We start from the raw sequence: 13,350 nt of genomic DNA, 5'->3' as shown, positions 1-13,350 counted from the left end.
GCACGTGATTGCCATCCTCGGATTTCAGCTTCAGATCCTTAGTGTGAAGCGTGATGTTTCCACTGATCACTTCAGCATGCTATTAATGAAATCACTGAGGACTCTGCCAGCAAAGGCATCCTAATTTCTCCTCTACTTTAGATGGGAAGCAAAGAGGGTTGAGATCACATTCCCTTTGCCTGTGATGGTCTGGAGCGAGACATAAAAGTGACACGCAGCCTTTGAAGAGCTAAGATGACAGGCGACAGCTTCCCAAGCCCGCAGCACTGAGGCCCGAGAAATGTGAGTGAGGCCGCAGGGCCCAGCGTCTGACCCAAATGGGCCGTTTAATGCGAAGGTGCTCTGGGGGAGGGTGCTTTCTAGGATGAATGCCATTTCCCAGGACTTGGAACGCAAGCTGAGTGCATTCCTATGAGGCCAAGATACCCTCTATGTCCAAGTTAACCATTCCCAGAGGCACAGAGTTCTCATTCCTCGTTTGTGGAATCGAATTCAACTGGAATCAAAGAAAGGTTGTCTGTTCTCATGACCCGGGTTCTGTCTCCTGACCCAGCTCCCCGCTCCCTGATCATCACTCAGACTCTCCCCTTCACGCTCAGCACAGAAATCCATGTCTTATTTCCTTAATAAAGCAAACCCATCACATCCGGGGTGTCTCGGCCTCTTTGCAGAACACCGCCAAGCGTCTCTGTGTCTCCCCTGATTTCCCCGTGCAGGGGCCGTGACTGCTCTCTGCAGCCGCAGGGCCCCCGTCTCCTCCCCTCTGTCAGCTCCTGGCCCGCACCTGAATGCTTCCTGTGTTTAAACAAAGTGCTTTTACCTTTCTCGTCTCCTCGGCTCTCATTCTTTTCATCTTTTTCTTCAAATGAAAACTATTGCCTTTAATCTGTGTCATTTGCTCTCTCGCTCCTTTCTCTTTCTCGAGTCTCCCTGGTCTGGGTCATCCTCACCACACCCTCAGGGTGTTCAGTTGCCTCAGTACTTCAGGTGGACCTGGGCAGGGGTCGCACGTAGTGGACGGAGCTCTCACCCTGGGATGTCCCCACTTCCTCCCTGAGGCCCCTCTCCCAAGGCTCTGGACGCGGCCTGTGAGCAGTGGCTGCGCTCCGTCTCCGAGTCCCTTCTTGTCTGTGGCACCTCGTCCTGAGCGGTGGTCCCGTCTCATCTCACCTTCACGTTCCCACCCAGTCTTCTTGCTCCTGGTTCCAACCCAGGGTCCACGTCTCTGCCTTTACTCCTCTCTCCTGAGTCCCTTACTCCACCTGCCTTTGCGACGTGACACCCCCTCCAGAGAACACCCCGACTGGTGAAAGTGAGCCTGCGCCCTGCTCCTCCTGCCATCACTCGCGCCCCGGGCCTTCGAGGGGAGATGCCCCGTCCACCCATCGCGGAGCGCCCTCGGAGCTGACTCCCTGCCAGCTGCTTGCGTGCTTGCTCACCTGGCTTCGCTCACCTGCGTTTCCCCACCCTGGACCTTCATGCATACTCTTCCCTACGTCTAAAACACAATCCTGTCTTACTTTTGCCTGGCTAACTTTTAATAAGTGTTCAGGTCTCAACTTAGAAAGTTACTCATAGGCCAGACCTTCTCCGACTTTGAAGGTAAATTTGAGAACAAGGTGACCCAGTTGCAGTGTACTCCCACATTCTCATCTGTAGCACTTGGACTTACAGGCATCGAATTCATGTTTATAATTGTCTGTAGCTACCTTGTCCCCACATTGTAACTTTTACGAGGTTGTGGTTTCTGTCTTTTGTCAGCAGCTTTGTCATGGTACCTATGGTACTGGGAATACTGTGGGTTCCGTCTCTATATGTGTTTATTAGCAGATTTTCATACAGGTGTGTTTATTTTTTGGTTTTATTTGAATATGTAGTTGCAGTATTCATAAAGGGGAAGCTCCAGCATTATTAACTGGGAGTGTTTTTTCCAGGGCAGATATAGTGAAGAAATGGGGTTATTTCAGCACATTTAAGAGCAGTTCAGATGACTGAGGAGGGTGAGTAAGGAAGGTTGAGTGACAGGGACTGAGAGTCTGAGAAACATAGAAGGATCAAGGATCAAGGACTCCACAAGTAATGAGGATCAGAGAGGGTTACAGGAAACCAAAGTTATGGTTGAGAATAAGCACTGGAGCTTAGCATTTGGGTGTTTCTGGCGCAGGGATGACCTGGGTCTGGCAATGGGACTAGCACAGGCAGATGGGATGAGGGCCTTTAAACGGACGTGATCTCACACGACCACTGAGGCGTTTCTGGTCTTTACAGGATTTGGTACCCAAGCAGGTTTCAGTCTCCAGTGAACCAGGGGCACTGGCTAGGAGGCAGGGGAGACAGGATGGATGTAGTTAGAAGATGCTCCAGATGAATCAGTGAGTCTGAGGCAGGGGCAGAGTGGAAGTGGGGTCAGGAGAATGCCAGCTCACTGCCTCTCCCACCTCCCTCGCTGACCTTGGGGCTGAAAGGACTGTGACGGTGAGAAGCTTCCATGTCCAAGAGTGCACGGAAGGGCCAGGTTTCAGCCAAGGCAAGAAATGGAGAGAATTTTCTGCACAAATTAGAGGATAAATTGGAGTTTGTTTATAATGTAAAGATGATTCCAGGAGGTATCAGTGAGCTGTGTGTATATGTGTGTGTGTTGATACTGAGAAGAACCAGGAATGAGAAAGTGCAGATCCGCAGGAGGATAAGAGGCTGGGGGGTTATATAAGGGGGGTTTCCCAATATTCATAGACACAGAGGTAGGGGCTGAAGTCTGGTGAGATGCAAGGAGCTCTACATACTGAACTCTGGCCGAGGGGCTGTGTGTGTCCCTGTGATGGAGTGCTGGCAGATGTGACCACGGGCACCGCAGGGCTTCTTCCTGGGCTAACAAAGGGCTGCAGTTCAGACGCTGTGGGGAGGGCAGCAAGGGCTCTGGGCGGGGGCTTGGGGACCCCGGGGAGGAGGTGCAGGCCAATGCCATCTGCACGTGTTGGAGGTGGGCACACGTCTGCTGCGAAGCACAAAGGAATGAGTCCCGCAGGTGCTCCGGGGCCCTAGGCTGACGGAGCAGAGGAGCTGGCTGACGCTGCAGAGGAGCTGCGCACACTTTCTCTCCGACTCCCATTGCACCTGAGGCCCCCACGCTGTTCTCCCCAGGTTCCACCCTTGCTGTTTCGTCCGAGTGCATCCTCTGCATGGCACGTGGGCTGCCTCCTGTGGAATCAGAGAAATAGTGAGAGTGATGAGATTCTAGCACTCATTAATTAAGCTTACACAGCAGAAGGGAAGAGAGACAGCAAGCAATTAATTATCCACACTGTGCTTTAATGAGAGCTGTGGTCTTCAAGCACTTCCGAATGGAACCCCATCTCCTCAGTTCACTAGGCTCTTAGATTGTCTTCTCTGTAAGGTCTTCTGATGAAAGAGAATCGATTCTTTGGTCTAAACTTTGAACTTTTCCCGTAACAAGCATTTGGGAGCTACGAATGTTTATTTATGAACTAAACTGTTTCCTGTTCATCATTTTTTCCATCATCATTAGAATTAGACTACAAATGCCCAACTGGACACTTAATAATTTAACTCAAATCATGCTGGGTGCAAATGAATGTTTAACAAATTATTTTGGATTTATTTAGAATATTTTGAAACATTTTGTAGAGATAACTGAAAGAAAAGGACAGCATGACCAGAGCTCTTAGACAAATCTTTTTTTTTTTCTGTCCTTGATGCCTAGAATATATGGTAGGCAAAGAGTATCTCTGTGAGAATATGGAAACCAACATTTTAAACCATCTTTTTGACAATTATAGTGAAATATACACAGATGTTTATGTGACAAATTTATCAATTGTTATGGATTTGGCATTAAGACAAATAGAATATAAGCATACAACATTCACCACTTCTGCTTACATTAATGTAACTTGGGATACCTATTAATAATCAAATCAACCTTCTGAATTTAATACCTAAATTTAATACCTATTATACAATTTAATACCTAAAGAAAGACAGTTTTCTTATGTCCAGCTCTGTTATTATCTGTGTCTCTTATTCCCGTGAAAAGCTTGTTGAAAGGATGAGCTTCTTTATACATTTTTATCATTTTCCTGTAGCATGTATTACACGATCAATTGGAATAAATATTGATTGACTACATAAATGAATGCTTCCCAGTTGGTTCTAGGGGTTAAAAAAATCCCACCTGCCAATACAGGAGATGTAAGAGATGCAGGTTTGGTCTCTGAGTCTGGAAGATTCCCTGGAGAAGGAAATGGCAACTGACTGCAGTGTTCTTGCGTGGAGAATCCCGTGGACAGAAGAGCCTGGTGGGCTACAGTCCATGGTGGCAAAGAGGCTGACATGACTGAAGCAACTTAGCACACACGCATATAAATGAATAATTTTCTGTATAAAGTTAACTTCCTTCAGGGGTATTTTTAAAAAATCTATGTGAAGTTAAATTTCTTCCCTTGACCTTCTGAAGTGGAAGATGTATTTTTAAATGTCTTGTATCAGAAAGGATTTTGAAAAGACCATGTATTCTCGTCAAATCTAGACAAGGCTAGATGGTCATTTCTCCAAAACTGTCAGCATTAGCATTTTGCAGTTTCAGGATGAAGATCCTGTATCTGTTTTGTGAGGTGTTTATAAAGGATTTCCTTTTTTTGACTGGATGTAAAAGGCATTGTGCTTTTAATGTCATTTCCTTCATGCTCTTTCCTGGTGGGTCAGATGGTAAAGAATCTGCCTGCAATGTAGGAGCCCCAGGTTCAATCCCTGATTTGGGGAGATCCCCTGGAGGAGGGAATGGCTACCCATTCCAGTATTCTTGCCTGGAGAATTCCATGGACAGAGAAGCCTGATGGGCTGTAGTCCACGAGCTCGCAGAGTCGGACAAGACTGAACAGACAGAGCACACACATGGGAGTACGTTATCTTTTCAAAGCAGTGCTCTCACTTTCTTTAGACAAATACCCAGAAGTGGAATCGCTGGATCATATGGTAGCACTGTTTTTAGTTTCTTTGAGGAATCTCCATACTGTTTTCCATTGTGGTTACACCAATTTACATTCTCACCGAAGTGTACAGGGCTTCTCTTTTCTCCACATCCTCACCAACTGACACTTGTTAGTGTTCCAAGGGAAGAATCCCCTTCTGCACCTAGTTTCAGGCTGACTGGATGCCAGACCCTGAGGTCAGCTGCTTTTAAAGTGGGTTTCTGCTGTTGCTGCTGTTCACTCACTCAGTCAGTGTCTGACTCTCTGCGACCCCACGTACTGCAGCCCGCTAAACTCCTCCATCCATGGATTCTCCAGGCAAGAATATTGGAGTGGGTAGACACTTCCTCCTCCAGGGGATCTTCCTGACCCAAGGATCAAACCTGAGTCTCCTGCTTGGCAGGCGGATTCTTTACCCCTGAGCCACCAGGGAGGCCCCTTTAAAGTGGACAGATCGATACAGTTTTGTGGGGCTGTAGTCTTTCTCCCTGATGGCCTCCAGTCCTGGGGATCTGGAGGCGTTCCCTCCAGACAGTTGCAGAGATGGAGTTTTCGACAGGTCCTGTTGGTTGTTCGTGTCTTTTACACATTGTTGAATTTTTGTGCAGTGATTTCCATCAATTACTGAGAGGTGACAGGTGTGGAGGTCCCCAAGTGCAATTGTGGATTTGTTTATTTCCTTTCAGCTCTGCCAGGTTTACTCCTCACGTATTTCAAAGCTCTATTATCTGTTGTGTTTCCATTCAGCAACACATTTCTTCCTGGTGATCCCTTTATCATTATCCCAGAGACAAAGCCTTTCAGTTTTCCTTTTGCTGAGAATGTCTTCATGTAGTTTCACTTGATGGAACATTCACAGAGACAGAACCTTATCACAGAGATAAGGTTGAGTCTCTTCCTTCTGGTCTTGGTGTTTGAAATGAGTCTGCTGCCCTTTGAAGTGATGTTTTCCCACCAGTCAATATGCTTTAATCTGTACCTTGTTCAATATGCTCTTTCTCGACTTGACTTTTCAGAATTTTGACTGTCAATCACATGTGTCCTGGCATGGATCTATGTAGGCTTATCAGGCTGGAGTTTGGTCAGTTTCCTGAATCTGTACGTTTGTATCTTTTGCTGAATTGGGGTACTTTATAGCCATTTTTTCCTTCAAATATGCTTTCAGTCCCACTTGCTTTCCTTCCTTTTCTGAAACATTGATGATACAAATTTTGAATGTTTACATGTTGGCTAACAGAATCAGACCTATTTACCCTTCCTCCATGATTCAGAATGAACTTTTCTCTAAGCATTCATGTGGTGGCCATGTCCTAATTACAAAATTCAGGGACAATTTGAGTCTCAAGTAAAGGTCCCATCTGGGCTTTCTGGGGTCTCTTATCAACAGGCCTTCTTGGGTCACTTGCCCTATGTCTTCAGATTTAGTTGATTAAGGACTAAATTTTGTTTAACAAGAAGTTGAAAATCAACTGTTTTTTCCTCTTAGCAAATAGACTTATCTGTTTTGGAGTCCATGCTTTTTCCAGCCAAGTGACGTTATTATGTTTTCTTTCTCTATAGGTCCTTTGGTGTTAAAAATGAGGGTTATATAAGGCTCTTAAAAATATTTTTAACATTTCCATCTGCATCCATCACTTTACTTAGTACCAGTAATTGTCCATTTTGAAGAGCTTTTGTTCAGTCTTGATTAACTAAGACCCTCTCTTTAGAGATAGTAAATCTCTATCTCTATAGAGATAGCCTGCAGATTTATCCATCTGAACACTCACAGGGTGGTTGGTTAGGCCAACCATCTATCAATTTTTAGTTGATTTTCCAAAAGGGACACTTAGTTCTGATTCACTGAAACTCTTCTGTCATTCAGTGTAGAGTGCATCACCCATTTTAAAAATGATTATCCATCATTGGGGATTTAGTATGTGTCTACTGGGAAAAGGAAAAACTGTTTGGTCTATGGCTAGAATTAACTTGACTCAGGTTCCATAAAATTCCATAATGACACAGAAAATTCTGTAAAATACCTTGATGTTTGGTGTTGTTTAATTTCTGCCCTCTTGAGTAAGTATTCATTTTATGAATGTATTAAACTTACTTTCTGTCTTTTGAGTTATATTTTAATGCTTTTGCTGTATTACTGCTTATTATAAAATTTCTATAATCACTCTAAATTTCATACCTTTTAAAAATTGGTTTGAAGATTATTATGCAAACAATAAAGCCCTGGAAGAACTAATGTATTCCTGTCCCCCTTAAGAATATTTAATACTCATCCTGGTATTACTTCTAAGACAGGGCACTATTTTCCTCTTTGGTAAAGGCACCAGGTCATAGTCCTTGGTGCAGAAGCTAAAGAGGCTTTCTGCCAGCATTACATGTGACCTTGGAGTCCAAAACCAGACTCCTAGGAGAAAAGCACCCTTAGAATAGTCATATGGTCGCTAGATCAAAAACCTACTCCTCAAATCACCACCTGTCTTTGAAAAAAACCAAATTCTAGGTCAGGCCACCAAGAATTGGCAGAGAGAGGTAGTATACGAAAATGTGCAACTCATAGCTTATCAGGTTTTAATTACTCCCATCCAAGCACGACTGAGCTTGGAACTGAAATGAACTGAGTCCAAGCAAGGTCTTATTTCCTAAAAGGTTCTAGTTTATTAGATTTAGCTCTTCCCAGAAAAAATAATTAATCTGAGAAGTAATTGCACTTACAGACCAATTGACTTAGGCTGTCTCCAACTAAAATGAATCAAAATGAACAGTGAGCCCAGAGGTGGCAGAAAGATGGGCTGGTGATTTAGGTTTCATTGGGTCTTCATGGAATTCCATAATAACCAGAAATCCTATAAATCACCTAAACAGTATTTATGACCAGAAAAGCCTTTAAATCTTTTCATTTGTGCTTGCACTAACTGGACAGTTCATTTCTGTAGCTGTATACAGTGGACACAGGGCTCTAATGCTTTTCCATTTGTGCTAGAATCAACTGCCCACTGCACCGAATACCGTCTCTCTTCAAAACAAAAAACCACTCTCCCCTGCTCATAAGCATTCTCTATTTAAAAATTTCCCTCACTGTGCTGGTTGAATTCTGGCATTGGTTCAACTTCATCCAATTATTTGGTGAAAATCCAAAACTCTGTAAAGGTTAATCCATAAATCTAGCCATCCACATTGCCAAAGCAAAGATAATGTTTGCATAATAATTCAGAGACTATGAGACAATTTTAAATGTCAGCCCAGTAGATCTTATTTTTAAAATATCCAGGGGCTTTTGTTGAGTTATTGAGCTTTGTTATAGAGGCTGCCATAAAATGGGATTCATATATAATGCATAACTTATGTGATGAATGGATTAACATTGCTTAGCATTTATTGGGCCTTTCAATATAATGAAATAGTGTGGTTCTGCTATAATATTTTTCTTTGCTGAGTCACATTGGTGCCCGGATTAGAGAAAAAGCCTGAAGAGTAAGAGGCAAATGGGAACTAAACCAGTGCAGCGGATGGTTCACAGAGTCTGATAGGAGCTAAACTTGTCATGCTGAAAACAATGAGCATGACATTATTGCTCATTCTCCGCTTATTCTCACATTTCATCCTGTTTCCTCCATGGAGTCCTGATCTAGGTGGGAAGTATTGAAATGCAAGATAAAATTACCAAGATAGAACCTAAAATGCACTTAAAATTTTTTGTCTTCTTTTTCTTATTGTTAACCCTACATTTTAAAATTTTGAGAATCTAATAGACTTTATTTTTCAGAGGAGTTTTGGGTTTATAGAAAAACTGCAGAAATTGCTGAGGCCCCATGTATACCCTCCCCCATCCACACAGTTTGCCCTGTGAGTAATATCTTACCTTTACATGGTCAGAAAGATCCCCTGGAGGAGAGCATGGCAACCCACCACAGTGTTCTTGCCTGGAGAATCCCATGGACAACGGAGCCTGGAGGGCTACAGTTCATGGGGTCGCAAAGAGTTGGACATGACTGAGCCACTAGCACACACCTTGGTGTGGTATGTTTATAATTGATGACCAACATTGACATATTATTATTGACTGAAGTCCACAGTGCACATTAGGGTTCACTCTTGGTGTGAAACTTCCGTGGGTTTTGGCATGTATCTACCGTCACAGCATCATCCAGGATAGCTTCAACCGTCTCTAGTTTTGCCTTTTCCAGGATGCTATGTGGCAAAAGTTGGAGCCATAGAGTGCTTAGCCTTTTCAGATGGACACCTTCCTCTTAGTAACATGCATCTGAATTTACCCCATGTCTTTTTGTGGCTTGATAAAAAAATAATTCCTGCACAAATTTCACTGTCTGGATTTACCAGTTTATGTATCCATTCCTTCACCTACTGAAGAACATCTTGGCTGCCTTCGATTTGTGGCAGTTATGAATAACATTCTTCTTGGATAGCTAAAACTTTATATCCACTTGAACAAGTCCCCATTTCCCCCTCTTACTTGGCCCCTGCAATCACCATTCTTCCCTCTGCTTTATGAATTTGGCTGTTTTATACACCTCATGCAAGTGGAAGTGTGCAGGCTAGGTGACTTCAGTCGTGTCCGACTCTTTGTGATCCCATGGGCTATAGCCCACCAGCCTCCTCTGTCCATGGGATTCTCCAGGCAAGAATACTGGAGTGGACTACCATTTCCTTCTCCAGGGGATCTTCTGTACCCAAAGATTGACCCTGAGTTTCCCAAATTGCAGGCGGAGTCTTACCTGAGCCACCAGGGAATCATGCAGGATTTGGATGCACCTGGGGGACGTTATGCTAAGAACCTGTCATTGGCATAACTTCACATACATAATTCAAGTACAGATGCTAAGCAGCATCCCAGTGTTTTCTGTAATCACTCTTTCTGGGTGAAGGAACCAGCTTAAGCCAGTGCAGTTGCTCATACACAAATATCACTATTTAAAAAATCACCTGTGAGTGCAGTTTTCAAAGGGTCGTATTTTTCCTATAAAAGGTTAATGAAATCAAGCTATTCCTGGCTGTTCCACAGGACTCTGGGGCACACTGCAGGTGCCAGGACTCAGTGTAGCAGGAAAGGAAATATTCTTTGGGGGCACTGAGTGTCCTTTTTAGAACACACCCTAAATCTATACAAAGAGAATCACAGGGACTGACGATTAGGGAGCTGGGGTATGCAGCTAATAGCCAGTCAGGGAAAGCTTTTAGTCTGGCTTCCAAAAGGGCTCCTGGGGTGGTGTTCATTAACTTCTTTAATGCACCTTTCTCTGGGTTCTGATTTGGTTAACAAACAAGAGCAAATGCATGTCTCAGTGGCAGACAGAATTTAATCAAGCTGGCAATATTGATACAAAACCAAAATTTCATCGTATTTGTTTGCAAGGAGCTCACATGATTACCAGTCACACGATACCTTTCAGGATCATCTGTCTCAGTGGAAAAGCACTTATTATAATCAGAGGCCAGCTCAGCTTCTCAGAGTGAAGATGCACCATCACATGACCCGGGGGCTCAGAGTCCATGGGCTGTGCCTCCTTTGGCTGCAGGAAAACCCTTTTGAGCCTCAGAGCTTATTCAGAAAGCTTCTTGAGAAGCTCAGAAATAAGAGCAAAAGGAGAATTGAGAATGAATGTCTAACGGGTTCACACCAATTTAGCTCTCCTGTCCTCTTCTCTGAGCCCCCCGCCCCCAATAAAAGGTCAGCTACCTGAGGAAGTGTCCCTATGGTTACTGCGGGAAGACAGACATACAACAGAGAGCATTTCACGCACAGAAATCCAGCTGTGCTTGCCTCCCCCATGTCCTCGACGGCCAGCAGCCCCTTCCTCTGGGCCCCAGGAAGCCAGCCCCCATTCTGCTTCTGTTCTGCTCTGTGACCTGCCACCCTCACTTCCTCCCGTCTCCAGAGTGTGTTAGCCCTGTCTGAGCTCCACCACCCACTTCTCCTCTACAAAAGGGCACCATCTCCTTGCCTTTGGGTTCAGCTGCCACAGCCCAGGCAAGGATGCGATACAGTCTGCAGGTCCTGCAGCTTCTAGATTCTACACTATTAACACTCTCTGGGGAAGTTCCCTCCATCAAAGGCTTCACCGTGTTGTCTGCAGAAACAGCCTTGGAACGCTGAGCTACTCTCATCATTTAGGGAAATTCTTATATCAGCTTGTGCTCAGTTGTGTCTGACTCTTCGTGAGCCCATGGACTGCAGCCCACCAGGCTCCTCTGTCCATGGAATTTTTTTCAGGAAAGAACCCTGAAGTAGGTTGCCAGGTGATCGTCCCAATCCAGGAATCAAACCTGCCTCTTTGACGTCTCCTGCTTTGGCAGACAATTCTTTACCACTGTGCCACCTGGGAAGCCCCCATACTGTACTGGATCTTGGACTACTTATCATCGAAGTTCCCAGGTGCCAAGCTTCTGAGCAGGTCTTTCTAAGAATGGATAGTATCAGGCCTGTTGAATTAAATCTTTATTTATTTTTTTTTGCAGAGCTGTTAAGAATTCTTCTGGCACTACTAGTCTGGCACTTTTAGTCATTTTATTATGGAAATTTTCAAATTTGGGGGCCCTATTTGATATCCTATCTAATAAAGTATAAAAACTCCTTTGCTATTGACAGTCTTGCAAGACAAAAGAAATTTATCACTGTGACGTTGAGACATTTGGTGATGATGTTGAGACACCCACTGTAACACATGATTTTTATAACTTGATCTGAGGGCACTAAGTCTCTTACAAAGAGAACATTCACATTGAACAAGAACCGACTATACTGAAGAGCAAATACAGCATCCATTTCAACATGTTCTTTCACACCGTTCTACTTTGGTTCATGAGCTGTTTTCTTCATGTCAGAAGTGTGTATCATTTAAAATATCATTTAAAAATAAAAGTTTAAAAAAATAAAAAGAAAAGTTTAGATTCTGTGGCTTCATCACATTTTAGCAAGATTTCAGTTGAACCAAAGAACTGCATAAGGATATTTAAAACATATTTAATTTTTGCTTCTTACTGAAAAATTATATATCACCAAACAGTACATAAATGTACAACTCACTGAAGCCCCAAAAATAGATGACGCTGTGTAATCAGAGCCAGGATCAGGGGAAAGCACATTTCTCACAATGAGACGCCTGCCCTCTGCAGTCACTCCCCTGCTCACGGCTGACTGCTGTGCCCGCTGTATGGCGTGGGCTTTGCTGGTTTTGATCTTCAGATGGATAGATTGTAGAGAAGGTGCCCTTTGCCATCTGGCTTCTTTCATGCAACATAATTTCTGTTGTTGCATTTTACTGATGTTGCTGCATTTTAAATTGCTATGCAGGATTTCACTGTGAAAAACCATGATTTACTTGCTCATTGCATTGGTGATGGGCATTTAGTTGGTCTCCTTCCCTTTGTTGTTGTCACTCAGTTCCTAAGTCCTCTCTTCGTGACCCCACGGACTGCAACATGCCAGGCTTCTCTGTCCTTCACTATCTCCCAGAATTTTCCCAAACTCTTGTCCATTTACTCATGTCCATCTCCTTCCCTTTGGGTTACTGCAAACGCCCACTTATGGATACCATGTTAATCATCACATGGAATCCCCTAAGCTCCCTGGAGAGCTTCCAGGCGTATCGCTGGGGTTTCCCTAGATCCCACCAGGCTTTGGGAGAGCGGGGACTAGAGTTGTAGGAATGTCCACGATGCCGTCAGAGAAGACAATGGCACCCCACTCCAGTACTCTTGCCTGGAAAATCCCGTGGATGGAGGAGCCTGGTGGGGTGCAGTCCATGGGGTTTCGAAGAGTCGGACACGACTGAGTGACTTCACTTTCACTTTTCACTTTCATGCATTGGAGAAGGAAATGGCAACCCACTCCAGTGTTCTTGCCTGGAGAATCCCAGGGACGGGGGAGCCTGGTGGGCTGTGGTCTATGGGGTCCCACAGAGTTGGACACGACTGAAGCGACTTAGCAGCAGCCACGATACCATCAGCTCTCAGCGTGTCTGGTCTCCAGAACCTCCAGCCCCACACCAGCCACACCGGGTTCAGGGCTCAGAGGCAGGACCCCACCGCTGACAGCAGTCATTGCTGCTGTTCCGTCACCAGCCTCAGTTTCCTGGCTATAGCTGTTGCTGCTCGGCTTTGTGTGTGCTTGCTTCTCCACCAGGTTCTGCAGGCGTGGACTGATGTGTGTGGGCTCCTTCATGGCCCACACCAGAGTGGTCTGTGGAATGCAGTGGATAACACCAGTTGTCCCTTCTTGTTTTGGACTCAGCTTTAAAAGTGTCTGAAGCAGTGGTTTCCACCTTTTGTTGTTGTTCAATCACTAATTAGTATCTGACTCTTTGTGACCACACGGACTACAGCACACCAGGCTCCCCTGTCCTTCCTG

Source organism: Bos mutus, chromosome 24, assembly GCF_027580195.1.
Source record: "Bos mutus isolate GX-2022 chromosome 24, NWIPB_WYAK_1.1, whole genome shotgun sequence".
Lineage (NCBI taxonomy): Eukaryota > Metazoa > Chordata > Mammalia > Artiodactyla > Bovidae > Bos > Bos mutus.
This window is presented reverse-complemented; position numbering follows the sequence as displayed.